The sequence below is a fragment of the Typopeltis vanoorti genome, chromosome 11 (genome assembly GCF_054136105.1).
Source record: "Typopeltis vanoorti isolate ZY-2024b chromosome 11, IOZ_Tvanoo_1.0, whole genome shotgun sequence".
In the NCBI taxonomy this organism is placed as follows: Eukaryota; Metazoa; Arthropoda; class Arachnida; order Uropygi; family Thelyphonidae; genus Typopeltis; species Typopeltis vanoorti.
The window spans coordinates 83,708,058-83,735,953 of record NC_143559.1 but is presented as its reverse complement, the minus strand read 5'-3'; the positions used below and the strand labels follow the sequence as shown (position 1 = coordinate 83,735,953).

Here is a 27,896-nt window from a genome sequence, read left to right as displayed (position 1 = left end):
TTATTTTATTTTCAAGTTATTACTTCGCTCTCAGACATCAAACATTTCAGGTTGAGTCCTGTGGAATATCTCTATCAAATATAAGCGGTGGATTAAAATTTCTTAATAACTTATAACCTTGAATCCCAAGTCATCTGTTACACACACTATCAACACCAGCTGCAGCCCCTCTAGCAGCTCGGTGTCATAATAAAAGTTTTATTTTTTAGAATAAATTTGTATGCTTCCTGAATGTCGAGGCCATTGCTGACCGGCAGGCCAAATTGTTATGATTTTTATTCCCCCCCCCCCCATTCATCTGTTATGGACCGGCTATGAACGAGATGTTGTTTTGTAGAAAGAATGATAGGCGAAGAAGCATTCCAGAGACTAGTTGGCAGGTGTTGCTCGAAGGTACTGATGGCATCTACTTTGGCTGTCATACGAAGAGCAGATGCTGTCCGATATGCGTATAAATAGGGGGGGGGGAATTGCTACAATCAACATTCTGGTATTTTGCAAGCAAAATGAATAGAAATAAATCCATTGATATCCCATCAATAATATGCCTTGATTATTTCTTTTATTTTTATTTTAATAATGCACGAAAGAACAGATATAGTGATAGTCACCATGAATTTATTAACCATAAAAACAATTTTATTGACAAAAAAAAAAGATTTAGTGGTTTAAATAACTTAAAAAGATGGTAAAATAAAAGTAGGTTTAGTTCCGTAGATTGAAAGATTTTCATGCTCTCCAATTCCCATGTAACTACACTGGCAGACGATGTGGTTTGCGTTGAGCACCGATAAAAACAAAAAAAAAAAAAGGGTCTTGAATTTTTTAGAAAGGGATTACTAACAAGTGGTGGGTTACCAAAAAGGGTTTTATAACCCTGGAGCCACGATCGATCTCGTAGTCACGTAAACGGATAAGCGACATGAAACATATATGACCCGCATTGTACTAGAAAGACAAGGTTAAAGATTGCAGAGCGACAGCGCCGCGATCCTAACCTTCATTTCTTGAACGTTATTGATTCTTAAACGCAGACGCCGTCAGAATTACGACGATCCTTCGTGTAGTCTATTCCCAGTGCTGCAAGCCTTTTGACACCTTGCATGTTAAAGCAGAGAAATTGCAGTCGATTCCATTCACCGCTAAGGTATTTTACTCTTGCCGCTAGATGGCAGTAGCGTACGACTTGTTAGATCGACCCGGTTATATCGATTTCTTTTATGTTTTTTATTTTTGTTACTCTTGAAAACTGTAGCTGCCCTTGAACTAAACCATCGCCGCCATTCTGTTTCTATTAAAGCCGCCCTTGAAAACGAATTAGAAGTTTATGCGTGACAAAAAAAAAAAAAAAAAAAAAACTATTAACATATTTCACTCAAGTTAACTTAATAAATGCATTAAACAGCTTTCAATTCCATCTACGAGACGTTTCTATTGACTTGCCCTATCCCAATAGTGCAGGTTCCAACATCGCGTCGTTTTCTCTGTCTCCATATGTACATATCCCTCCATCACGGCTGTTTTTTTTTTTTTTTTTTTTTTTCAATCTCCTCTCCATGACGTCACTACATCCCAGTAATCCCTACCAAAATTACACTCTTTGTGTGTGAATGCATCAGTTCTGGCGTTTTTCATTTAAGTGTGCCTCAAGGTGCGCTGTACATGAGTTGTCTGCAATCCCTTACAAGAGTATCTCCTTTCACTTCCCCCGACAGATGGTTGACTGTAGTCGTCATCGGGGATCCATTGCCCTTACAGCCTGCTGACTCGTCTCTTTCTCTAATGATTAATCACTTCTCATTTCCCCCTCAGTTCTATTCCCCCCCCCACCTCACTACCCTACTCCTTGGTGGCAAGAAACTGAGATGGGATGCCGGTTCATATCGATGACTTTCTCCCCGGCAAAAATAGAAAGAGATTTAATGGTGGTAGCAAAGCGTCGATAGGGGTAATGCAAATGACGGAAACTGGGGAGGTTAAAATGTTGCTAGGGGAGCATTTATCTTAGAGGCATGTCATGGTTGTGGATGTAATTGTAAGAGAGGGTAACGTGCTCCTAAAAGGTTTCCATTTCCCCTCCTGAAAGTAATGTTTTTTTCTTCAAACAGGTGGCATTATATATAAAATGAGAGAGAAAAAAAAAAAAAATGCAAGAATATTTCTTGTTTATGCCGGCCACATTCATGTATATGTTAAACAGTAATTAAGGAAGATAGAATGATAAATATTTACATAATACTTAATGTATTAAAATATAAGTGATAAATTATTTTTTATCATCTGTATGCTCGTCTGCCAGTCCTCGGTAATTTTATACATGCATGCTACAACAAGATGGCGCTTGACACGCGAACGCAGTTCACTTAGCTCGGATAGCACGCAAAGTGTCATTTGCAATTAAACATGAGGAATAATCGTCTGCTATCTTTCGCCAAAAATGATTGGCTTGCTCTGCAGCTGTTTCTGTCTAGTAAATAATTTATTACGCTATTAATTATGTTATATCAATGGAGACATAAAGAAAGTCGCAAAAAACTGCTACAAAGAATATTATGCTTAACAGGCACATCAAATTCTTCAGTGTAAATATTCATACGATAAGGAAGAATTTTAATTTAAAAAATAAATAAACAAATAACAAGTGTGAACTAAATGGCTCTTTAACTAGCATTTAGATCATGAAACCGATTAATTTAATAGAAACAAAGATTCGATAGAATAAATCTAAAGAAAAACAGCTGTTATGAACTGTTTATACTTAGGTCCAAAGGTGGATAGTTACACACACACACACACACACACACACACACACACACACAGTTTAGGGATTGTTAAAGCAATTCTGTTTAGGAGAACTTCACCTTTTTTTGTTTATTTATCGGTAACAGCGCACCTGTGGATTCTTTTCCCCGACAAAAATGCTTTTTTGACCCCTCCTTTTGACCTAACATGCAATTTTTAATTTCTTATTTTAAAAACAAGCACGGAGTTCGCGTGCCAGTTTCGGTTAATCATTACGTAAGCTTATCGAAGAACATGTCAACTATATCCTGCTGCGTTGAGCTCGTAGATAGCAATCATAACAACAATTGTGGCAATTAGGGATCCGCAAGAACTTGAAACTGTTAAATACGCATCTAGCTTGACTATGAACGTGTTTATGCGCCGTCAATGTATAAGAAATCATTAAACATCTAGAAAACGCCACGTGTTTCTCGTGGTCTCTGGTTAATGCCGATATTTGCTATCACTATGCACACGATACGCAAAAGCAGGAAACACTTGTTAATTAGATACTATGAAGCGATTGTCTGCGTGTGATTTGTTACTTAAAACGGTGCTACGAATAGTTGATAGGCTTTTATTCGTTGAAATGTTTTGTGTGTATAAAGTTCTTACAAAAATTAAACAAATCGTGTAATGAAATCTGACAAGTTAAAAAAACATTTCCATTGTTGATCATTTAAAGCATTTTTCCTGTCAATCATAAAACAAAAGAGTTTGAACTTGTTCTTAGCTTTAATCATTGTTGAATAATGGTGCAGACGAGGTGTACCATTTTTCAACAATGAAAACGATTAAATGCTTGGTACACTTCGTCTATCGCATCTTTCAGATCATGCGAGACGAAATTTGAGGTCTTAAAGCATTGAGGATCTTGACTGAAATTTTGTTTTCTTCAAAAACAAAAGTGATTTAATTGATCAGCAATTATTAGCAAATCTGAAAATTAACAGTTGGTGACCTTTATTGTTGAATATTTCATTTTATCTTACTTTAAATGACTGTTCTTGATATTAGACTTACAAAATATCTTTTTTTTGTTGTTGTTTGTTTCCGATATATACACAAAGAATTTGTAAACAGAGATTCATACAAAATTATGTTAGAAATAACAAATTAGTAAACTATATAAAATATACAGGCCCCAAGAAATGCTTTTAAGTTCCGTTGCTATGGCAATTAAATGAAAATGACATCAATGAAAGAATGCTAATAGGAAACGCATTTTTTGATATTTTTCATTTCCGTATCTTATTGATTTTTTTTTATTTTATTAAAACAGAGCACGTGTATTTTCATTTTATTACGGAAAAAAAAAATTGTCGGGGAGGACTTCATGAATAGAGAACTTTATTAATTAAAGTCCTTACATTTATTGATATATTTGTTTAAACACCGATTTTAAATAAATAATTCCACCGCATAGCAGTACATTTTCTAATTGGGGAGCCATTTAAAATTTCCTTAATGTGTTTTCGACCTTCCCTCCTTCCTCAGGGCGCTGTTTCATCTTATCATCACGAGCCACATCCGTAGCCTTACTACTTAAAACATCCAGTGCGTGCCAAAATGATTCACGATAAAAACAGGTGTTTTCAAATTAAGGTGGGGCATCTGCTTTAAATGGAATTTTTATATTTTTTATATCTAATGTGTGCGTGTGTGTGTGCCTGTCTGTCTGAGTGTTCTGTCTGTTTATAAGCGTAATGGAGAATGATTTTTTGGGCAGGTGCTGTTGGACGGTTCTTCCTAACGTAAGATTTTTTTTTTTTTTTAAGATGAAAGATTTTTGAGTGTAAAAAAAATCGTTTTTTTATGATAGATCTTATTTGTTGTAGAATTCGAATGCATTTATGAATGAATATCTTATTCTTGTTTTTTTACTTTTTTTTTTCTTCTGTAAAATCGTTTATTTATTTCCCTGTACTCGTAGTTTGTAATTTTGTTTTAAATAACATTTATGGGAACATTACTTTTCAATCCCTTGTAATGAAGAGTTCGTGTGCTTGCTTGGCGAAAAATTTCCTTCTCCACACACGTCGAATAGAGTTTTGTAATCGCCAATGTAATTTTCACGAATTCCGCAAGAACGTTCTTGATAAATACAAGTAATATTGTGACGCAGTTAGCACGCATCGCGTGAGCTTAAAATGAATGCAGGAGTACTCAAAATGTTGCGAATACTTAAGTTTAAATGAAACCTGTTAACAAATGCAGTTTTGCGCAGGATTTTTTTTTTTTTTTTTTGCAAAAAAAAAAAAAACAGGAAGAAAAAGCCAGTTGAAAACTTATTTTTAACAGATTATTTTTTTAAATAAGTCGTGAATTGAAATTTAAAACTAATCAAAATCATATGTTGTTCATGTTTTTATAATTGATACACTTTCGTCAGATTTAAATTTGTCATTAATAAAAAAAAAATCACTATCTTATATAATAACGAAAAGAGGAGAATAAAAAACTCCAGTTTCGGAGCGCTAAAATGCTATTTAGTAACATCACTCATTGATGATACATATAATATACAGTAAACCCTCTATTTAACGGACTAATAGGGGCTATGGGGTGTCTGTTAAATTGAAAGGCCGTTAAATCGCGAATTTTTTTAAATAAAAATATCTATAACATTATACTGAAATTTTATCAATATTAGCAGTGTAATAACAAAAAAAAAAAAAATGGAAGTTTATTTTTCACTTGGTTAGACTATAATAAATTTAGTTTAATTCTTTATCCGAGTGTAAGCAAACAAAGTTTGCGCCTGAAAATATCTTCAGGACTGCAGTAAGGTGGTACATCACTTGACAACGTGATGTTGTACCACCTTACTGCAGTCCTGAAGATATTTTCAGGCGCAAAGTTTGTTTGCTTACACTCGGATAAAGAATTAAACTAAATTTATTATAACAAAAAAATTGTTTAACACACAATTTTCACACTTTTAGATAAGTTAATGTTCGATCTTGAGGCGCTTGGTTTAGGTAATGATGCTTTGAAAAAACTATCAATTTTTTTTTTTTATAATGAACTCCATAAAATTACGAAAATGTGTGTAATAAAACTGCCGCAGAAAGCCACGTCACCCGACAAAAGAACCAATTACAGTGCGGTTGGTGTGATTACGTCCTAATCATTCGGCGAACATGTTTTATGAGCGGTGACTCATGCATGTCGGCTAAATTACTACAGTGTTTTTCCAACATATGATGGCCTGTTCGCCAAAATTTGTTAAAAATAACAGGAAATTGATAAAACAACAACAAAAAGAAAACATGTCAATTTAATTATAAGCAAATCTTGGTTAAAAGCATTTTAAAATGAACAGGGTGTTAATTTTCACATGTGACATACGGACCGGAAATTTTGTCCGTTAAATCGAGGGTTTATTGTACTCTACCACTCCCTATATACTCAATCAGAACTTATTGTTATCATAAAAATGTAACAATCACGTCCTTCTGAAACACAACTAACGAATTTTCCATCTGCTATATGAAAGAAGAACCTGTTGTTGTCATGGGAACATAAGTTACATCATTCTTAGTCTAATGAACAAAAATATATTTATATATCAAAATTAAGTCAGAAACTGACTCCGTATTATCCTAGGTCTATGGCAAACTGAGATTCGGGATCCCTGTTTTGACTCTTTTTTTTTTTTTTTTTTTTTGACGGAGGGACTCCTTAATGTTTCAACTCCTCGGTTCCATTCAACTGCACTTTCTCTTAACTCCCCTCTAAAGTAATACACATAAGCAATAATAATAATAAGAATACTAATTTAGGTATTTAACTACTATTATCTGGAAACATAATCGATTGTTTTGAAAAGGTACTATCGAAGTTTCATAATATACGAGGGTTGTTTGAAAAGTTTGGTAAAAAAAATAAGTTAAACACATTTTTTTGGAAAAAATCACCTTTATTTCTCAACATAGTCTCCATCGAGGCCTACACATTTGGTCCAGCGAGTTTCCAATTTTTTCATCCCATCTAAAAAGTAGGATTTGTCAAATTGTGCAAAATAGTCATTGACTGCCTTGATGATATCCTCGTTCGAAGAAAATTTTTTCCCAACGAGCCAAATTTTTAAGTTTGGGAACAAGAAGAAGTCACACGGGGCCAAGTCCGGATACGGTGGATGCGGAACCAATTCCAACCTCAATTTGTGCAATTTTGCCATTGCGATGGCCGATGTGTGGGACGGTGCATTGTCTTGATGAAAGAGCACTTTTTTGTGTGCCTTTTTTTTTTTTTTTCTTCAGTTCTTCTTTTAAACGGTCCAACAATGACACATAATAGACTTCTGTTATTGTCTTACCCATTTCCAAATAGTCTCTCATGATAATTCTTGGGAATCCCAAAAAACTGTGGCCATCACCTTCTTAGCTGACAAAACCGGGAATTGTCCACTGTTTTGACTGCTGCTTGGACTCAGGTGTGTAGTGGTGAATTCAAGTTTCGTCTAGTCACGAATCGACGCAAAAAAAAAAAAAAAATCCTGTGAATTTGGATTAAACATCGCCAAACACTGCATTGAAATGTCTTTTCCCATGCGTTTTTGATCGACAGTCAACAATTGCGGCACCCATCGGGCACACAGCTTTTTCATGGGCAACTTTTCGTGAGGATATTATACATCCTGTTCAGTTGAGATGCCTACAATTTCAGCAATCTCACGCACTTTCACTCGGCGATCTTGCATAACGATACCGTGGATTTTGTCAATCATTTCCTTCGAAGTGACCTCAGTCGGGCGTCCGGAGCGCGCTTCATCTTCAATGGACTTACGACCACGTTTAAACTCATTTATCCAAAAAAAAAAAAAAGTCTTTAATGCTTGTGCAGAATCCCCATGAACTAAATCTAACTCGGCTTTGATCTGCGCCGCCGCCGTCCACTTCTTCAAATAAAAGTGTTTTATCACTGCACGAAACTCGTTTTTCTCCATTTTTATGGAAAAATGCGAACATGGCCATTTTAAATGTTTGTCAAACGAGAACAACGGCACGTGGCTAAAATTTCGCCAGGGATGATGAAAAAGATGATACGTGCCGACACTGGTATGAATGAACGAATTGTGTCGCCGTCTATTGGAAATTTATCAAACTTTTTAAACAACCCTCGTACTTAATGATTGGATGTTTTAGGAAGTTATAAAGACACATCCTTTGAAATGAAGACGAAGAAAAGCTAAAATAATTTTAGCTTAGTGAAATTAACTGAAAGAAAACAAACTCCATCTTAGCAATCAAATGAATGAGGAAAAAGAAGTTCCGTAAAGAGAAAGAATTCTTGAAATATTTCCCAATTCCCGAAGTGACTAATAAAACTTGAATATTGTCGTCCACACAACGAAGATAAGCCGTCCAATATTTTCGTCTAGCACAAGTGGCGTTAAAAATGAAATAGAGGTTTTTCATATTACTCGTCAATCTCGCAAGTTACTCTGTCTGTTTATTGGACCGTCATGGGCAGAAAGAAGGACAGATGAGTCAGAGGTGTAAATAGTTCGACACTAATGCAAACGCTGTGAGTTGCTCTCAGATAATCCGACTATATTGACATCGGCAAGGAAAGTTGACAGTCGACTGCCATTAATCCACTGTAAGGCGATTTACTGCTTCGTTCGTAAGTGTGCCCTGCTGTTGCTACACAACACGGAAAGCAAAATGGTGCAGAAAGCAAGCAGAATTAAAGTTTGGCAAAGCACCCAACTAATAACGTAGAAATATTAAAGCAACAGATCCGTGTTTTGAATGCATGTTATGGGGGTTTCTTTTTCTGGGACTTTCTCTCCAAATAGTTTAGACGTAGAAATTGCTACTGTTTTTTTTTTTTTTTTTTTGAGAATTTAAAGCCCCCGATTTTTCCCCCCTTCTTCGCGTTTTACTTGGCAAGAAGTTCAATTTTGTACTGCGACGATAATACGAAGCTGTTTTTCCATGTCAGCAGCTTTCATCTGTTTTGTTTTTCGAAATCTTTGGCACTCGAAGAAGTTGTGAAGCGAATGAAAAAGTAAAGCATTGTTGGACTTGTTGAAGTTCCGTCAGTGATAAACCGACGGCTTTTTCTTTCTTTTTTTTTTTTTTTTTTGGAAGTTGCTGAATCACGTAAGTTCTTATTAGACACGTTGTAACTGCTCACATCGAACAATCGACGTGTCTGATTTTTCAGCTTGCACGTTGGTTTTAGCTGCCATAAAATAAATCACGAAAAAAAAAAATATTTCGTTTGATAGGTGGTGAAATCCTCATGTTTTCCAAAAAAAAAAAAAAAAAACTTGATTTCAATGATTGTTCTTTTTGAAGAGGAAGCTGTAGTCTTTGGGGAAATAGTAGAATGAAAGATGAATTAGAGTAACAAATTCGGTGAGTTCAAATATATGTGTGGACGTCAAGCAGCTGCTACTTGTGCAGAAAGTTCCTGCAGTTTTTCACAGCTAGCCAAACCACTATGGATGCTATGAGTTATCTCCTCTCTATCATAAAAAAACACCCAAGCCATTACTGTAAACAAGGACTACAAAATAGTCGATTCAGATTGTTGTTCAATTTGTTCATCGTATTGTGAACTGCATCAAATCAAGTACGATATTCGCAATGACCAGTCAACCCAACAGGAAATATTCGTTTTCTCTTTCTTTCATGTCCCTGTCCTTTTCACTTTATCCTACGTGTATGCATCTTTAATTTCCAAGTCTACCTTTTTTTAAGATCCAGGATTGATTCTGTGTATTAATGATATCAACTTCCCGCATTTGATTTAACGTCTGATTTAGCTTTTCTTTAGAACTGTTTATCCGATAGTTCATTTTCTTAGTGGATTTAAAAGAAAACCATTAATACAGTTCCTGCTTGTCACCCCTCCCCCCCCTTTAATCGTGGTTCCTACGAAATATATTTGGTCGTGTAATTCTAATACAGTATCTAACAACCATTCTGGAAAAGTTCCAAAGCTTGGATATGTATGACCATACCTACCTTCTAAGAATGTTAATTGTGAAAAAAAAAAAAAAAAGGGAACTTAATGCAATTATCCATCACAGTTAAATTGCTACGACTTGTCGTATAGTTTTTACTTCATGATTTGCGAAATGAGTTCGCCTTAATAGCATTATAATTCATTCAGGAGGAGTTTGGGTTAAAAAGAATATAATAGTAGTTGGTGGAAGAACCGATTAAGTGCATCATTTGGTGCATTCTATGTGTCTGATGATGTATTCATTTTTTTTTTTTTTTCGTGATAAAGTACAACAATATAAACGTTGAGATTAGTAATAATGTACTGCAACTGTCACGTTTATTTTCATATAGTAAACCTTCTTTCTCTTAACACTGTACAATGCTTGGAAACAGCGAAACAATCCGATTCCGAAAGAGGGAAGAGGGAAAAAAAAAAAAAAAAAAAAAGAGAGAGAGAGAGAAAGAGCATTACGGATTTACAATACCGTGACCAGTCCGTCTCCAGACAGATCGATAAAGCGGGCTCGCTGGCCACAGTGTGCCTGATTCATTAGCTGCGCCGTTCTCAGTCCATTGGAAACAGCGCGCTTAACGCAAAATGCTCTTTTAGTCCTAATAAACCAGAATAATTCTTGTCCACAGTGTTCTTCTGACCACAGTTTTTATTCCTTTTTCCAACTATCTTATATGCAGTACCAATTAGCTTTTTTTCTATTTATTTATTTATTTATTTTACTCTCAAATTTTCAAGGCAACATAAATCAATACATTTATTTACTTGTTGAAAACCTACAGAAATGCATATGAAAAAAAAAAAGAAATCTAAAAGTTATTACTGAGAATGATCATGGTTTTCGGTTTTCATTTTTGCTTGGCCGTGCCTGTGTACTCCATCCCTTTGGCAGCTTCCCCCCCCACACACCTCAATTATTTATGTTTCCAAGTTTGGGCACTCTTGTGGTTCATGTTTATTTCTTTTCGACCAAATTATTGGATTTTTAATTTCTAAACAGATTACAATTATTGTGCATTACACTACCAGGAAATATCAACAGAAAATGTCAGGATCATTTCAGCAAGCTTTAATATATGTATTTTTTAATCTGTTGTTTTTATATATTTGTTAATGATTCATTAAAAAAAATATTTAATCAGCGTCTCCTTGAAAAGAAGGATTTGTTTCTTATACTCGTAATACATGTATTTCTTTCGTGTGTGTTCATTTTTGCAAACTTTTTTTAGCTACTGAACAATAATAAAACATAAACAATTTTTAGCCTTTTTTTTTTTTACCAAATCTACTTTAAATTTTGTGCCTCGTGATAACATCGCTGATGACGTTGGTAAGAAAAAAAAAACTTATTGGTTCAATTGTAGTCGCTGACTTGAATATTTCTTCAGACTTTTTTTTTTCCTCACTTTATTCATAAGTTGGTCAATATTTGGTTCGGTTAAATAGGATATTTTTTCTTCTGGATAAAACTGGAATTTCTAACCACACAATTGAAAAAAAGAAAGCCGACCAGAGAATATACGATAATATATACAAATAATGCACTAGTTAGGATAAGGAACACAAAGCTGGAGGTAGTGTGCCATATTCTCGTATTATCTTCTGTTTCTCCATGCTCATACGAGAGTGTGTTCAGCCACCTTTTCCAAAAAAAAGTTAAATCTAAAAAAAGTTAAAAAATATTGCTGTGTGCTTCATTTTGGAAACGCACAAGTGATACGCAGATTATTTATTATTATTTACTTTAAATTCTACACAAAGGCCTGTGTAGCTCAGTGGATGTGGCGTTTGCATACCACGGCGCTTGACTTCCAATCTAGTCGTCGACTAGAGGAAATTTTTCTAAGCCTTTTTTCGACCGGTTCCCGAGTTAGTTGATCTCTGGCACGGGCTAGCGGGTTTTTTCTCCCGGAAACTCCGGTTTTTCGTCCCGTAAACTCAAGAAAATCGACCGTAGAACCCACATTATTTCAGACATTAAATATATTGTGTTATGGTTAGGGACCACGAGATGGCGGCACTTGTTGAGCCATCTCTCTTCACTGCGTGCTGCTTAATTAGTGATAGCCTAGGGCCAGCTATCTCTGATTGGTTGCCAGTGGAGATTGAATTGCCCACTCAGTCTACAAAAGTTAGATAGGGCTGCAACGGGCTCGCCTACTCCCTATACTGGAATAAAAAGGCGTTAGCTTAGCTGATTTGAATTCTACACAAGTACTACGATAAATTCCTTTCCCCAAAATTCTCTTACCCAACCTCATCCTCTCCTTTTTTTAATCAAAATCATTGACAGCACTTAGTAATGTATTACTAAAAGACCCGAATTTGTTCGATAGGAATTCTGTGCAATGTTATTGCTAAAATTATATGAAACTAATGATTGCGCTAACAAAATCTTCCATATTAAAAATGTTGAATATAAATATTCATTAACTCCACTTTTTTTTGCTTGCATAAAAATCCTTAATAGGTGCTCAAATTGGCGGGTCTGTGTGCCTGAATGGTAGCGAACTCCCTTTACAAAGACGTAGCAGACGATTTTCATCGCCCATTGTGAGACAACTAACCTGATGAATGGAGGCTTGAAGTGGCTTGAAAAAGTTTCATGTTTGGTTACTACAGCAGGGTTTCTAGATTAATTCAGCTAATTATTAATTCATAACTGACTTAAATAGACCAAATCACTGTAGAAGAAGCCGCTAAAAAAAAACCTGAAGTATCCTGCAGTAGATTAACTTCGTAAAGAAAAGCTCGATCATTCGTTCATAGAAATCATGGAAAATAATTCTCATCAACCAACTCAGAGGGAAAACGCGGGTTTTAAATACGCTGCTGTTTAAGACGACCGTAGAACTCGCGTTATTTCAGGCAATAATATATATATATATATGTATATATTATGTGTTAAGATTAAGGATCAAGAGATGGCTGCAATCATCTGCCATATTCTCCTCTCCAGTTGCTATTTAGAATCAGTAAGTCTGTTTTTGGCCAACTATCTATGATTGACTAAGGATGGAGATCAGCTAACCCCCAGTTTTTCTGTAAGTTAATTAGGACTAAATAGCCTCGCTTACTCCCTTTTGGGGGATAAGAATAATAAGGGGAGTAAGTTAGTGGAATGTTTATTTTTACTTTTCTTTATTTTCTAATCTGAAAAAAAAAAGAAAACGGCTTGCAGAATTCTGAAGATATGAATAATTCTGTAGATAATTTTTATATATCGAATATACTCCTCCTCATGCGTATATTAGGCACTAGTGGACTGTGACGTTCGTATTAGGCATGACCTATTACGATTTGAAACCGCGACCGCCTCGAGGATAAGGTGGTGTGACATAGGACACACTGGGAAGCCTATGCTTCCCGGTGTGTCCTATGTCTGTAGATGCGTGTGTTCACGGGACCAGTTTGCCTGTTCTGGGGGACGAAAAAAACTCTAGTTTCCGGTTGAAAAAAAACTCGTATGAGACCGGCTAACTCGCCTTTATCGAAAGATATTAGATAAAGGTTCTCAGGTCTTTGGAAAAGAATCGAACCCGGGTCCTTCCGAAAGGGTCTCTGTCAATACCGACTGAGCTACGGAGACTCATTAGTCAAGTCTTAAAAATTCTACATAAGCGCAAACCTTTTTAAGACTAGACTAAAATCCCAAAACTGAAAATATGCCTCTTAGCCTTCTTATGATATTTCTACTCAGCTCTGCTGTTTTCCAATTTTGATAATTTTATTAAATTTCGGTATCTTTTTTATTTTGTATGTTTCATCATCATCATCTTCTTGACCAAATGCTTCAACTTATAGCATTTTAATAATTCATTTATGTATGGTTTGGGGTGGGGGAGGGTGTGATAATAAATTCTAAACGAAAAAAAGAAACGCATACTTAAAGCATATTAAAAATTTTAATTATTTCCTCTTCCATTCCTAACCGAAATATTATTTTGCTTTTCTATTTCTATTTTGAAATATTGCAATCGGATACACGGCCAGTTGAAAAAAGAAAGAAAGAAAAACACAGTCCTTTTACAATGACGATTATTACTTCTCGGTAAAATTAACTTAAATCCACGTCTATAGAGTATGCGGATGAATAACTAATACGGTATTCTCAACAATAGTTTTTTTTTTTTTTAAGTGATTCTAAAATTGGAGAACGGCAAACAAACTTTTTAGGAAGGGGGATCTGGCCTCTCCACTTACATAGAAAACTAAATAAAAAAAAATAAAAAAAATTCGCATACCATACCACCGTATACGAATTGAAAAAAAAAAAAAAAGTCTAAAAAATGTTTCTTGAGTCTATGCCTTATTTTTAACGTCTGACATCACCCACTTGGGTGCTCTTCGTGCAGTTTGAAACCGACGCAGCTAAATAACAGTTCAGTACAATTTGTCTTCTTTAGTTTCTTGTCACTATTGCATTCTACATATTTTAAATATTTTATTACATTTTAACATGCATCACACTCTTGTACGCTGTTTAGGAACGCGAATGTGTTTTGAATTTATATTAATATCGGATTTCCACTTACGGCATATTTTTATAACATCAGGCATTCCATGCAACGACAAAATACAAATACCATAAAATGCGATATAAGTATTGTTCATCTTTTACTTTTTACTTTCTTTATTTCATCTCGATAAATGAAACTATTTTGAAGGTATGAATCTTTAGTAATCAAAGTACAAAATTTACATTAAGAAATAAAAATTAAATTACATTTTAATTTAATTATTAAACATTAATCAACGGCAATCAGGTAGAAGAGACTTTTGGTGACAACTTCGAGCGCCATCTAGTACATTGAGTGGTAATTAAAACGTAATTTCATTAATCGCATTTTTTTTTGTCATTTCGTTAATGTAATGCAGATATGATTAGCGATATTCTCCTCTTTTTTTTTTTTTTTCGCTTCGTTGTTTCAGTTCTTATAATTAATGCTGATCAACGTCACCTCGAATGTTGACAATAATTTCTCTGTAGAGCTGTCTCCGAGTCACTGCCCGTTTAATTTGTATCACGCATGAGCCACGCATTTGATGATGTCGTCTGCTAATCAAATGTTGCACTTTTTACAATACTTATCATCATTAGAAACCTACATAAAATCGACACCTTGCTGGAAAATTAATAGTTATTATTCTAGCTTCCTGGGAAACGTTAACCCCTGTAGAGTTTCGTTTGCCCTTTGTTGTTGCACTAATTGACATTAACAAGGCGACAATACGGCGACATTTCCACTAAGGGAAGATTTTTGTTGCTGTTTTATGCTTTGTTTTATATGAAAAATTATTATGAAGCTTTTGGCAAAAGAATTAGCACTTATTTATCTATATAATAGACAACTTAAAGATATTAAAGTCTGTTTCTGTTTATTTATTTTTTCTTCCTTTTTTTCTATATTCTAATAAATAATTCCAACGAGGAACTAAAGCTAGACAATAGCACCTTAAACACAGACTTTCATTTCGAGAAAGAATGTTTGTGTCTTTCCCCGAAAGATGGCGCTACCCATAAAGCGGAGTTGTGCTTTACCTCCTGGTTAGATGCACGAGTTCTGCACAGTTGGTTCGTATACGCGGCGAATTATCAAAGAACGTCTGGCAACCCCCGCTATTCAGAGCAGCCTATTTGATAGGCGACCGTGCTACTAATCACTTGCGTCTGCGATTCCAAATTAAGAATGAATGAGAAAACTTTAAACCTTGGGAGTTTATTGACCTCTCGTTGAGTAGCATTCAATGAACAGAGGTCGTTGGTTTTTTCAGCAATATGGATTCGGTCATATAATTACCAATTTAATAATTGAGTAGTTGGTAACGGCCTTGTGTAAACAGCATCCTTCGTGATAATCGGTTTTCTCCAGAATTCGCAGTTAAATCGCTCGAAATAGAATCGGATTCGACAGTCGACTATCGCTGGGAAAAACAGCTGCGACCGCTATGAAACCAGTTGCTTCGAATTTTTGGCTACGTGACTGTGATAATGAATGAACGTGGAACATGTTTTTTCGGTGGACATTCGCTTCGTTTGTTAATTTCCTGAGATCTAGGAAACAAGACATCCATTGACACCGAACAAGTGACTCGAATTTTCATGAGTTTTTTTTTTTTTTTTAAGAAGAAAAACAAGAATCTAGCTCATGACATTCGCTTCAATTCAAGGGCATTTGACTAGATGCAACGTGCACATGAACTTTGTACGGCAGGAGGTGCCAAACTGAGATCAGTCAGCGGACCACATTCCTTGTTTTACTTACAGATGCTGTAGGCTACACCCATAATTTTTTTTAGCGAAGTTTATTCTTCATTTAGTTCGTTCCCATTCCCTCTTTCAGACACACTAAATTTATTTTTTTTTTTTTTAGTTTTGTTTTGTTTTCAGCTTGCTTTTCAAAACTATGGACATGCGAAAAAAATCCCTATACAGGGAACTTAATTAGCAGCTGTTCTTGACAAATATGAGCTCATTTGTGTTGCCACTTATATGCCCACGGATGCACTTGTCTCGACCTTTAACTAGTTCGCGATAATATAAATGGGAGAAGTTGAAAGAAATTGATGGCTCCTGTCCGCGATCTAAATGTGTGTGTGTGTGAGAGAGAGAGAGAGAGAGAGAGCAGGGGTGTTAGGACTTGAGAGAAAAATCACCCTGGGGAGAAGGAATCCTAAGTAGAGAGTGTGAGAGACATCTTTTCTCACTTGTTAGTGCAACAGCAGCTTTGCCAGCCTAATCTGTAGCGCATTTTCCGGTTTCGCCTTAGGCGCCATGCTTCCTTTTCTTGTTATGACTGGCCCCTGCTTCCAATACATCTTAACTGTGTAAGCACACGGGAGTCTAACTCAGTTTCTTAGTCAAATAAAGACAGCTCATTTCTTCATTGCCAAATAAAGGATAATAAAGAGGGAAAAAATCAGATTTGTACAAATCTCGCCATTTTATTATTATTTTTTTTATTTATGACAAAACGTTTATGACACAGAAGTAGAAATGTTCGGTCACTCTATTTGCAATGTTATGTACACTGTCACAGTACAACGTACGACACGTGATTTGCATCATTTGTCATCGTCATTCATGACTGTCATTAAACAGATAAATAAACAGAGTTAGTTTAAATTTCCGTTTCCCAGATAATTGGGAATCCGAAACCATAATTCGAAACTATAAATATGACTTGTCAGAAACTGCAAACAACAAAATGATATATAAGTCGTAACGATTTTGTCATTTATATAATTATATATAAATTTCAAAATTCCAGGCAAAAAAAGAACAAGCCATCTTTTCTCATATAATGGGCGTGGACAACTTACGCGGTATTTAATAAAAACTTGATAGTTTAGGGCTTATTTGTAATTTTTTTTTATTTAAAAATTTGCCGTTTAAAACTTCAGAAGTGTCGTGCAGATACAAAACTGCCGCTTTGTTTAATACAATACGATAAAAAGAAAAATAAATAAATTCAAACGAAAAAAGAAAATAAGGAAACAAAATCAATGTCATTAATTTTGTTGTCCGATTTTTTTTGTCTTTTGCTACTATTTTAAGTGGCCGTATTCCAAGGCATTAACTTCCTCCTACATCTGTAGGTCAAACTAGACGTGCAAATATCTGCTTCTCATTAACCTAGATATTGGCCTTTCTCTACTGGAGACAGTTTATTATGCACCACTGTTTATTCAACTAAAAGAGCTGATAAGATTTAAACTAACTCTGTTGATATGGGCACTGTGCTTTTTTTCTTTTTTTTTTTTTTTGCAATAGAGACAACTACGATATAATTTAAGTTCAGTTATTGTCCTCTTGCAAAATGACAACGGCATAAAAAAGAAACATTTAATTATTGCGTGTAAATATTCCTTTTAAAATTAGGTAATATTTACTCATACGAAAAGGGGATATTATTATTAATAATAAATTTATTGGTTTGCTTGGCAAGTTTGTTAGTTGTTTAGGTTGAGTTCAGATGGCGCCCTAAACATGTTAGTGTTGCCGGTATGCTAATACGAACATGTAATTACTAAAGTTTTATTTGTTTTAAAAGTTTGAATAGGTTACAGTGACGTCATTTCTCAATAAATTAAAACAAATGCTTTTATCCCAATAACTTGAATAAAAGCGAAGGACTAAAATATTGATGATATTTACGTTTTCATCGAAACACTGGCATAATAAAAACAAATTTCGAATAGAAAAATTGTCAAGAAAAGTAATTTAAAAAAATGCACGTTATCAGTTCATGTACATTTTGCATATTACAATTTAAGTAGAGGGACAGAGCGCTGTGCTTATTTAATAACAGCAACTAATGACCATAATGAGCACTGGCGAACAGGAAATGTTCATTATACGGTAGAAGGCATCGAATGAGACCGATGCTGGTTTGTATGCTGTGGTGTCAGAGATGCAGGACAGACAAATTGCCCGAGAGGAGAAATTAAATGTTAAAAATAACTTAAAACTACTATACTTGATATATTTAATTAAAATCGAGATGAAAATTGACAGTAATTATTTTAAAAGAATAGAAATGGAACGAATCACGAAAATTGCGAAGAACCTTTTTTTTTTTTTTTTTTTTTTTCGTGAACTCCAAACTCCAACAGGTACTTCTACAAAGTTTTCAAAGGCATTTTTGGAAACTGACTTTAAAAATCAGCTCTTTTCTGATCACTAATTTCCACATGTTATCTTTTTCGATGAAAAACTGACTTCGCCTTTTATATGTATTTTAACTAAAAACTGTCATTTCTCTTTTAAATGGAGGTTCGCAAAATGCAGAACGACTCTTCAGAGTTGCTTCGATGATGTTCGTGCGAAGAATTCTCTTCGCATGCACCTGGATTACAAACGGAAAATGTTCGTTGTAATTCACCATAACAAAAGATTTTCATGACTTCGGTGTATGAGGCTACTCAATCTCCCCTCCCTCCCCTAAAAAAATAAAATAAAATAACGTTATTCCTACAGAAACATGAAGGTTGTATTGGTCACTTTGTCCGCTTCACCTTGGATAGACAGATTTGGGTGAAATTTGGGGAATTTTGTTTAAATTTACAAAATGCTTTATATATATGTACACTTACACGGCTAACACTTGCGTTGAGAAAGATAGAATTTATTAAGAACTCCAATATAATTTACCGATGTCGCATGCACGAGCAGTGCCTATGCTCGTGCATAAGCACTGCGAAACTGCAGCACCCCCAATTTTTCTCGATATATAAATATATTTATTAATTTATTTATATTTGCTTCTAATATTTAATTTTATCATCAACAATCCTATACAATTCTCTTATTTTGTATAAAAAAATAATAAAAATCCATCTTGTAGCACGTCCTTCGTTAGCAGCACTGTGTTTACCACAGTGTCATACTGCTAGTATTTGCTACGAGCGCAAGCATATGTACGTCGTAGTGAGATACGAGTTATTAGCGTAAAGCGGCCCTGTCCGTCGCGCAGTTCCACTGTTCTTTATATGCAGTTTGCGCCAGTAGTAGTGTTCGTAGTGCTTATCGTGTTTACTCCGTCTCTTTAAATATTTCGACATTACAATTAAAGACAAAACATTTGTCATAGTTTTTGTTTTAGAACAAAAACTATAACATCCTTTATCCCATTATCATAACCCCAACATCATTGGGGTTAGGATAATGGATTTTATTTTTAAGTAATTTTCAATTATACCAAACTGTATAATTTTATCGATAATGAACAATATTTTTGCATGTTTAATTTTTTTTTTAATTTTTACCATAATTTTGATATTTTATTCAAACACGTGTACACTGTACTTCAGTGTGTATGTATATTTCGAAAGTTGCAGTAGTACCCCTACGATTTCAAGCCACGAGCCGCCACTGGTCGCATGGACATCATCACGGAGGGAAATCAGTTAACTACATTCAAAGCATGAATCAAGTGATAGTATGTAGCCCGTGTTTCACTCAGAGCTGAGTTGACAGGGGAATGCACTATACTTCAAAGGAACAAGTTGGATCGTTTCTGTAATCAGCCGGATTTACATATAAGCTAGTAAGCTACAGTTTAGGGCCTCACATTACAAGCGGCCTCCGCCTAATTGTAGATAACATTACCCAGTAAGGGGGAACCTCATAAAAGTTATATCTTTTATGGGGTCACAGCATCTTAAATCCCGGTTAAAATATAAAATTTAAAATTAAAAAAAAAGTGAAGAGTTAATGGCATTCTCTTTCCGGAGCTTAGAAATTAGCATACAATCAGAGCGGTTCGGACAATGTCAAAGGAACAATGTCTTGAAAGGTTTCACACCTTTCAAGGAACAATCAAATTTGAATTTGCTGGAATGAGGAATCTTGATTTGGTTGGGATGCGCCACTATAAATTTGAGTGGGAAAGTACACAGAATTTTATGGTTTCTGCAGAAGCTCTAGTTGAGATGTGTTTTGTACCAGGAAAGATTGGAAATGAAAGCGTCAGCCCAGGAAGAGAAATCTGATCGTGTTTGGATATTTGAACGTTATCGAAAATAACAGGAGGTGACGTGAGGTTTTTTTTTTTTTTTTTTTTTTTTTTTTTGCGAAACTTCAGTGTTGTCTTTTGGTAGCATTGAAGTTCGCAAAGTTATCCTTGCCGCATTGAAGGAGCAATTTAAGGCACTGGTTGGGAATCTGGAGACTTCTAATGATTCAGGGGTTGTCTAATGAAAGAGAAATGGAATATATTGTCATCAGCTAGATGGAATTTGAAGTTAGTGGAGCAGGTCATTTATATGCAGGAAGAGGGTGGGCGAAAGTATAGAACCCTGGAGTACTTCTGCACTTGTGGGGAAATCTGAGGAGAGAGGAAATCATTTACGATGACATATTTAGCGACACAGTTGCTAAAGGTTGAAGTCGCCGGAATGAATGTCTTCAATGGAATGGATGTCTGAAACACAAGTTTGATCAGCAAACCTGCTTGCAAGACCAGATCAAATGTCTGAAATGTAGACAGCGACCACGTGAGTCTCTCGAAACTTTTCCATGGATGGCGCCCAGAGGTGGGTGATGATTACTAGAAAATCAGTTGTGGATTGAGAGGTGAAATTCATAATGTTATCACTAAGTAGCTGGTGGGACTTCAGAAGATGGTGCACAAGTTAGTTATTAATAATGTTCCCTGTGATTTTTGAATGAATGGAGGCAAGAGCAACTTGATGATATTTTGTTGGCTGATCTTTTTTTTTTTTTTTTTTTTTTTTTTTTTTTTAAATGAGTAAGTACATGTTGAAAATGAGGCTTGAATAATGGTTGGGAATTTGGGGGATGAAGGCATTTATTCCAGAGAGAATTGTTTCTATTATTCTGTCTTAGCAGATGTTTGGATCAGGAGAACCGAAACAATAACTGAACCATGGAAAGGAGAAGTCATGGAGATTGTCCCATTTTGACATCCTTGTAATGCTAGAGGATAAGATAATGAGAATGGCTGGGTGGAGGTTGTACTATTGTGAAGGAAACTTGGATGAGACTGTGCTCAGTTGCAAAGAAGAGAACTGACATCCACTGTATATTTGGAAGGGGAGCTTGTTAAAAAGTTAAAGATGTTTACATGTTTAACAGATGAATTCTCTGTATTAGATCGTTGCTAATACGAATACCGTGGCATCTCTGCCTGCTTAGGCAATAAAATTGGAGAGGGAAGGCCAATTTTGACTGACATTGAAATTCCCTAAATCCAAGAGGATTTCACTATCTGGGTTTAGAGACAGGTTGTCAAAGAAGTCAGAGTGGTTCTCAGAATTTGGAAAGCAATAGAGGCAGAAAATGAATACAGCATAGTTTGGTAAAAAAAATTGAGCCAAAACAGATCAAAGAAAACTCGAGGTTTTGCATTCTCTGACATAGGATATTGATTCTTATGAATGCGCAAGTGTCCCTTGGGGTAGAAGAAATTGTGCATCTACTAGGTTAAGTTTGGAAAGTAGTTGTTAAGGTCATCAGTTGGTACTGAGTTTTTGTTATGAATAATAATCTGGTATTTTGAATTTATAATTCCTGACGAATTGGATTTATTTATATGTGGGTGGTGGTGCTCATCGTTTATATTGCTCTGGTGAGGTCGTGAATGTTGGTAAAGGGGGATATGAACGTTTTTAAAAACAAAATTGCTGTTTTTTGTCTTTAAGTTTTGTTGCACTTTTAATTGGATTTTTATTGCTTTTTATGTTTTTTAGTGGAAATTCTTTTGTGATCTACAGTGAAAGAGTATTTCATTAAATTGTCTTTTATTGTATGGGAAGGAGAATTAAACAAACAGTAGGGATATGCAGTGGGAGGTGAGACATTCGCAGGCATATGCCCTCATCGGAACTCGGCCTCCTATCTACACATGGCATCAACAGTTCCCCCTTACATACTACCATACCAGGACTCTCTTCAAGCACAAACTTGCAGGTGACCGCAGGATTTTTTTGCTGTCTGATTTGGAAAACTTCCTCATTTGTTGCTAGCAGTTTCAGTTTCGTATACCGTTTGGCGGTTGACCTGCAGAGCCGTCTTACTACTACTACCCTTTGCTTTGAAGATTAAACATGTCAGCAGCCCACTTCAAGCCTCCGATAAGCAAGGTAGTGTTACACCTGATATCTTAAGAATGTAGAATTCTCAGCTATCATGGTGTAACATGAAGAATAAATAAATTAAAAACCCTGCAAAAAAAAGATAATAGATGAATTATTTAAAAGAAAAAGAAATATTCTTGCATCCAATAAAATATATAAAATATAAAGGTGTTTGTTGAACTAACTAACAAATAGAAAGAAAGAAAGAATATATTAATGTTGTAATATGATATAAAAGAGAAAATTTATCTAAGTAAGACAGAAAAGGATTAGTCATTAGAAATGGTATGTGAGAGGCTAGAGATTAAATTCATTGAAAAATTTTGGAAAGGGGATTAAATTAGAGGCTAGCACAAGAAAAACAACAGACAATCGCTTAGGATCAATTTCCGGATTGAGACTTCGTTACGGACTCGCCGATCAAATGACGTTAGGCAGAAAAACGCCACCCTAATTGGTCGGTAACGTCAAGTCAAAAAAAGGGGGGAGGAATAAGTTAGAGAAGGTGCCGTTAGGAGAGAGGGTATAAAAGGGTTAGAAACCCCCCCCCCAGAAGAGACTCTTTTTGGCTTTTGGTTTTGGTTCTGTTCCAGGAGAGTTCTTCGCGAGCTCTTTCGTATGGATTTCACGGTGTTTTCCTGAGTGGCGAGATAGGGGTTATATCTCCACTTCACAACACGGAAACGAAAGTGAGCGGGATTTCGATTCCTTACTTCCTATGTAAGAAGTGAGGAATGCCATATAGTTAAAGAAAAGAAAGCATATTCTTTGTGTTTCAACTCCGGTGTCAACTACGAAAAAGGGAAAGAAGTAAAGAAATCGATATCCACGTCGCGAGTTGTACAGCCGTTATATAGATGATTCAAAGTGTGTCCTAAGTTACGAGAGGTTAAGACTGCGTAAGCATAGTTCAATTCCAAAAGGAACGTAGGAGAAACAGATTAAAGGAGAGGTTATACCAAGATAGTTCGATCAGAAAAAGGTAGAGGCCCATATGGAAAATTCAAGAAAGAAAGGTACTGTAAAATATATCTCGTGTTAACTAAGATTCGTCTGTATTAGTTAGCATTATTCTAATACTGAACTGTTGAAGTGACCAAGAAAACAATACTAGGACTTTAGTATATGAGAGAATATAATGAAAGTAAGCTTACTAATGTTAATATTATATGAGTAATTAGGTGTCCTGAGAATTTTGCATGTCTATTATATTGTATAAGAAAGTTTAAATGTCATAGTTATGTGTCAGTGCAGTAAATGGTTTAGTTAATCTACTTAAGTTTGGATAGTTAAATAGTGTGAATTAATCTTATATGTCCGTGTCAAATGAATTTATGTGTTGAATGTGTATGGCGGCATGATCGGAATACCCATTATAGGATCATAGCCTAATTACTTGTGATAAGCTAATGTCAGTTTGTAAATATTTAGTATAGCATTGAATTGAATATTAACTAATATTTGAATTGTACCATGTTAAGGAATTTAATAAACCTTTTGTCCAATGATAAAACAGTTGTCTGAAATTGCTGTCCAATGCACCACTTGAAAAATACGAACCTAATCAGCGGGAAATTAATGTGTTAAGAAACGAGATAAAATGTCACGACTGCAACATTGTTTCACTTTCAGAAATATTTTAGTTCTTTCTCCTTGTTTTTGTATATAATATCTTAAACTAAATGTCCCAAAAGGCGCAGCATAATACAAATATTAGGAATACTAAGGGGAGAATTAACTTAAGTATTAGTAAAAATTTTGGTGATATCTCGAGCATAGATAATAGTAGAACATAGATAAGAGGAAATTACTAGATAGAATAGAAATCGTGAAATGGGACACAACAGTAGTGCTGTTTCACTAGGTAATGAAAGACATCTATAAGCAAGGAATCTTGTTGGCATTTCCAACTAGGGAAGACATGATTTTGTAGTGGCAATATACACCAGAACCCAGTTTGTGGGAAAGGCTACACCCTACACAATGGAAGATAATGTTGACTCGATTGTGAAGGGCTGTATATTGCGAATACAAAGAGTGTTTCGAAAATATTTGGCTAAGCTCTTGGTACTTTTATTATTACAATCGGCAGATCCTAATAATAAAAGGTTATATAAACATAGGGCCGGAAACGCTTTCCACGAGAGATATAGCACGCATGAAACTGCACTTCAGATACACTGAATAACAGGTTTGCATTCGAGGTGGTGGTGGTAGTAGTGATACTGTACTGTACATAGGGAATGATCGAGGTGAGCAACCAGCTATGTCACAGTAAATGTTCGAAATGGGTTCCGTGAACATGCCACAGAGCGTCTGCCGAGCGATTATGGTACACGGGCAAGAAATCCCCGAGTATTATACATTGTTGTACACCCATCCGTAATCTTTTGACGGAGAACCTGTTCATTAGACACTGGTGTAGCATGACATGGGCGTTCAGCTGTCCATCCCCCATACAAAGAAATCCAGAGGATTCATATCCGGAGATCGCGGTGACCATTTAACTAGCCTGCCTCTATCTATCCAATAGCCGGGATGGCCTGATCGAGATGTTCCCCAACAGTTTGACGAAAATGCGCTAACGCTCCATCATGCATGAACTGCATAAGCCGGCGTGTTGTTAACGACACGTCCTCCAATAATTCCAGTAGTTCTTCCTCCAAAAAGTGGAGGAAGAACTATGTCACCGTGGGTGAATTGAGATTAAGAGGTTTATGAGTTTAGAGACCGAACTATCCAGAATAGCACTCCTCAGCTAATCATTCATAACTAGTTACAGAAATGTCTATTAATGCATTATAGGTTTTCGAACCTTTTGCGAGAAGGTTGATAAAAAAAAAAAAAAAATACAATGCGATATTGATCATCGCTTATTAATAGATATTTTTGTTATCGTAACCAGAGAAATATTATTATGCTCATTTTATTTTCCTCCAAAGTTTCTGTTATCTTGAGCAGGTATTCTTAGATGGATAGCGTTGGTTATCCTGAGAATATTGAACAATTTCATGAAAAACGATAAAATTACAAACTATAGGTTGGGTCGAAAGGGTTATGGTGCTTGAATTACAGAATTCTGTCATTCCACATTGCTAAGTGTCAAATATTTGAATCACAGTTGGGAGAATAAAGCTAGTCTGGTATTTACGTGTTGTTTTTTTTTTCCTTTTTTTATTAAGACGATCTAAAGAACTTTCCACTGTTATAAATTTCGCATTCGTTTCCTCGAGTTAATCTTTAAAAGTATGATCCATGACGAAGTTTGCTCTCTGTAGATACGGTTACTATTCCGATATCAAACTGCTGCGTTACGTGAGACCAAAAAGTAATTACTAGTAGTTTCAGAAAACAGATTTTATTAGTCATCATGGTGTGGAGCCATTTTACATGATACAACAGACTACCGGGAAGAACTTGGAGACACAAAGTCCAATTCCACAGTAACGTACGCTCGACAACATTAAGACTTTCCCGTCAATCACACGAGTCATCAGTGAGTCAACAAAGGCTGCAAGGGAATCGATTGTCACGTCGGACTGTCTGGCAGCTTTCGTTGGGTGGTTGATGATTTACAATGGTGTCTGGAGCGAGTGGAATGGCTTTAGTGGTTACGGGTACTTCGGTGGGGGAGTTGACGGGATTTTCCGTCATGTTTTGTTGTCAGATGTATGCCGAGATCTTGTGTCCTGTGCATGTGCAAGAAACGAAGTCAGAACCCCTGAACAAAGGTAAGTCTCCTTTATTTTCGTGTGTTTAATACGAAAAACTTGCAGTACAGAAAAACCATCGTCACGAGCATGCTTGATTCCGTGGATAAAGATTTAACCGGAAATAAAACTTTTTTTTTTTCTTCTATATTTTCCCTCTACACTATGGATCTTCGACGGCCCACGGGTTATACTTCGTTACGAAATCCTGCAGATCATCGGCGATGGAGAGAAATGAGTTCAATTATAATCGCATACAACAACTTCCCTCCCTCCCCTTTTTTTTTTTAAGATTTAGAAAATCGGATTCATGACACAGTAGGCATAAATCAACTTGTGTTATGTCATATTACGACGAATTTTACTAATCAGAAACTAATTTCTAAACTAATTAAACATTCGGGCTGTGAGCAAAGATTGTTAGTTGTCAAAGTTTGGAAAGTACTGTATCTAAATTCCCAAGCTATTATAAGCTTTAATTAATAGATATGTGACTTTTTATTTTTATTTTTAGTTGTGTTTACATAACGAAATACCAGATTTAGTCAACAAAGCTTGTTTTTGGTCATCGATTGTTTATAATTAATTAAAATTAAGTTAATTAAAATACAAATGAAAAAATAATAAAATAAATCACATGGAAATGCCAGAAATTGTCGCTTATATCTTAAAACTGTTTTTTAAATCCGTCCTCGTGTTGACTTGATCAAGGTCGCAGCTTACTGAAAAATAGACGGAGATTACGACACCAGGCCTACTTACAATAATTGAAAGCTGTTGCTTCCAAAGTGTGCTAATCCTTTAAATACTCGCGTTGTGTTTCTAGTCCGCGGTTGGCATTGCCGGGAGGACAAGCCTCGGGTTGTTACTTGGAATTCGAGATTGTAAAAATAGAGCAATATTCCCGTGAATTAAAGGATTTAAGAGATTATTTCTGAAATGCAGTACACAGTAGTTAATGTACATCATTGACTCACAAACGTGGGTCCACGTGTCAGCTCCAGTGTTCCATTTTTATTTCAGATTGTTATTCATGTATGAAAGGACCTACTACTATTTAATGTAAGATTCATAATTCATAAAATTTCTCGCATAATTTTTTTAAACCACATAACACTGTGTGTTTCGGTTAACTTCACAGTTTCAAACAAATATCTCTGGATCACAAGACAACATTAAATAAGATTAGACAGAGAATTTGCAAGGCTTGCGTACGATCTCTCTCTCTCTCTCTCTCTCTCTCTCTCTCACACACACACACCTAACGTTTCTTTTTAATGTAATCATTATTGTGTCATTTAAACCGTGAGACCTTTTTGACACTTCTTACAGCATAAGCATTCGCAAAAAATAATCTGTCATTCAAAAATAAATATCGAAGCATCGTCACGCATGATCTACATAGATGTATACTTAACCTTTGGAATTTGCGTGTGCTTAGCATCCTTGCCAGACAGGAACGTTTATCATTAAAAGCATTTTTTTCCTCCCGAAGTGGTAGATAATAATTTTCTTGCACAAATATCTAGATTAAAAAAAAATGCTATTCAAATGTGTCTATTTTAATTGGTTGGAAATTAACATCTTCACTGAACCGTTGTAAACGAAATTCAGTTTGTCCCATCAGATGCCGAGTGCTTGTCCCAACTTAGTGTAGACGGACCGTGGGTCAACAACTAACTACCTTGAGTGGCGCCTTAAGAGGTAAGATTGTCTCTTGTAGTAGGAGCACGCGACAGTTATTATTCTGCGATAGTGGGCTTCATAGGAATCATGGTCGACTAGCCACGACGCAGATAACACTATCGGCCAATTTCTTTCTTT

The 27,896-nt window shown here is 35.6% G+C and overlaps 1 protein-coding gene across 3 annotated transcripts in view; it reads left to right on the top strand.

Annotated features, from left to right (window-relative positions):
• The window catches only part of LOC150101810 (SLIT-ROBO Rho GTPase-activating protein 1-like), a 312,204-nt gene that overhangs the window by 130,244 nt on the left and 154,064 nt on the right, over positions 1-27,896 (top strand). The gene's annotated exons all lie outside the window — the stretch shown is intronic.